The sequence below is a fragment of the Pavona decussata genome, unplaced genomic scaffold (genome assembly GCF_977016875.1).
Source record: "Pavona decussata unplaced genomic scaffold, jaPavDecu1.1 SCAFFOLD_3783, whole genome shotgun sequence".
Classification (NCBI taxonomy): Eukaryota; Metazoa; Cnidaria; class Anthozoa; order Scleractinia; family Agariciidae; genus Pavona; species Pavona decussata.
The window spans coordinates 1-2,500 of record NW_028146541.1 but is presented as its reverse complement, the minus strand read 5'-3'; the positions used below and the strand labels follow the sequence as shown (position 1 = coordinate 2,500).

The window sequence follows — 2,500 nt, the reverse complement described above, 5'->3', positions numbered from 1 at the left end:
GTCTTTCGTAGCAGTCTCCTATAAGAGTATTTTTCTCTGATTTAGGTGACTCCTCCTCACACCACCATTTTTCTTAGTCGAAAGACCTCTTCACAGCACGACTTTCCTGATGGATTTCTATGTAACTGCTCGTGCTGAGAGGTGTGTCGAAAGTTGATCATGTTCCCGTAAAATCTGAGGTCTCCACTGTCTAGCGAGGTACTTACAGTGAATATAGTGAATTTTTCAAAAATTGGAGAATTCTGACTTTTGCGATGAATTTTAATGTAATTGGTCGTGCTGAGAGGCGTGTTAAAATTTGAACATGTTCCCGTAAAATCTGAGGTGAGAATTAGTGAGGTACTTACAGTGCGTATAGTGACAAATCTTTAAAAGCGTGAAATTATGGGATGTTGTGGCTTCAATGGGTTTTTAAGATGTCACCAGTCATTTGGCATGACTTACAAACGATTTGGCTGGTTGTGGGTTCGATTTTCAAAATTTCATTTTTTTCGCGTTTTTATTTTCTGTCTACCATATCATGCAGTCTCCTTATTAGCGTTTGGGGGTTATAGTGTGGGCAGGTTGGTCGCAAAGGTTCCGAGAGGAGCTGGCTAGTAAACCCTGTCCCTTATGTTCCACGGCGGCAAGGCGGAGAAATAGAGGGCAGAATTGACTAACGGGCAAGGAAAGTTGGGCTTGTAGCTTTCCTTTCGAAGGAGGGAAAAGATGATGCCCGAAAGCATTGTCACTGTAGTGGCAGGCAGAGTGTAGATGGAAGTTGTGTACGCTAGCCTTTGGCTAATGATAGAGACAAAAGAGCAGGAGGATATTTTCCTTCGCAGAAGCACTTTTCTTGCCTTCCTTCAGCTCGCTTGGCGAGTCTGACAGGTATGCCTGAACTGTGCACGGGTCCAGTTGTGAGAAAGACGTGGCAAACAAGACGGGGTTTCCCTTGACCGAGGGACCGTGTGGTCCGTTTGGCTCATGGGTTCCCCCCGTGGAGGCAAAATCTAAGAAAGCTTGCTCTCCCTCTGCGGAGGGGGGCCGCTTAGCAAGGAACTTCTGTTCCCTGCGGTGGATAGTTACCTGGTTGATCCTGCCAGTAGTCATATGCTTGTCTCAAAGATTAAGCCATGCATGTCTAAGTATAAGCACTTGTACTGTGAAACTGCGAATGGCTCATTAAATCAGTTATCGTTTATTTGATTGTACCATTACTACTTGGATAACCGTAGTAATTCTAGAGCTAATACATGCGAAAAGTCCCGACTTCTGGAAGGGATGTATTTATTAGATTAAAAACCAATGCGGGTTCTGCCCGGTCATTTGGTGATTCATAGTAACTGATCGAATCGCACGGCCTTGCGCTGGCGATGTTTCATTCAAATTTCTGCCCTATCAACTGTCGATGGTAAGGTAGTGGCTTACCATGGTTGCAACGGGTGACGGAGAATTAGGGTTCGATTCCGGAGAGGGAGCCTGAGAAACGGCTACCACATCCAAGGAAGGCAGCAGGCGCGCAAATTACCCAATCCTGACTCAGGGAGGTAGTGACAAGAAATAACAATACAGGGCTTTTACAAGTCTTGTAATTGGAATGAGTACAACTTAAATCCTTTAACGAGGATCCATTGGAGGACAAGTCTGGTGCCAGCACCCGCGGTAATTCCAGCTCCAATAGCGTATATTAAAGTTGTTGCAGTTAAAAAGCTCGTAGTTGGATTTCGGGATGGCTCGGCCGGTCTGCCGCAAGGTATGTTACTGGCCGGGCTGTTCTTCCTCGCAAAGACTGGGTGTGCTCTTAACTGAGTGTGCTCAGGATCTGCGACGTTTACTTTGAAAAAATTAGAGTGTTCAAAGCAAGCCAGCGCTTGAATACGTAAGCATGGAATAATGGAATAGGACTTTGGTTCTATTTTGTTGGTTTCTGGAACCGAAGTAATGATTAAGAGAGACAATTGGGGGCATTCGTATTTCGTTGTCAGAGGTGAAATTCTTGGATTTACGAAAGACGAACTACTGCGAAAGCATTTGCCAAGAGTGTTTTCATTAATCAAGAACGAAAGTTAGAGGATCGAAGACGATCAGATACCGTCCTAGTTCTAACCATAAACGATGCCAACTAGGGATCAGAGGGTGTTATTGGATGACCCCTTTGGCACCTTATGGGAAACCAAAGTTTTTGGGTTCCGGGGGAAGTATGGTTGCAAAGCTGAAACTTAAAGGAATTGACGGAAGGGCACCACCAGGAGTGGAGCCTGCGGCTTAATTTGACTCAACACGGGGAAACTCACCAGGTCCAGACATAGTGAGGATTGACAGATTGAGAGCTCTTTCTTGATTCTATGGGTGGTGGTGCATGGCCGTTCTTAGTTGGTGGAGTGATTTGTCTGGTTAATTCCGTTAACGAACGAGACCTTAACCTGCTAAATAGTTACGCGAATCCCGATTCGCGGTTAACTTCTTAGAGGGACTGTTGGTATGCAACCAAAGTCAGGAAGGCAATAACAGGTCTGTG

General features: G+C 45.3%; 1 pseudogene; it reads left to right on the top strand.

Moving 5' to 3' along the window:
• Positions 1-1,065: 1,065 nt before the first annotated feature.
• Positions 1,066-2,500, top strand: LOC146445861 (small subunit ribosomal RNA; annotated as a pseudogene; the record flags this gene model as incomplete).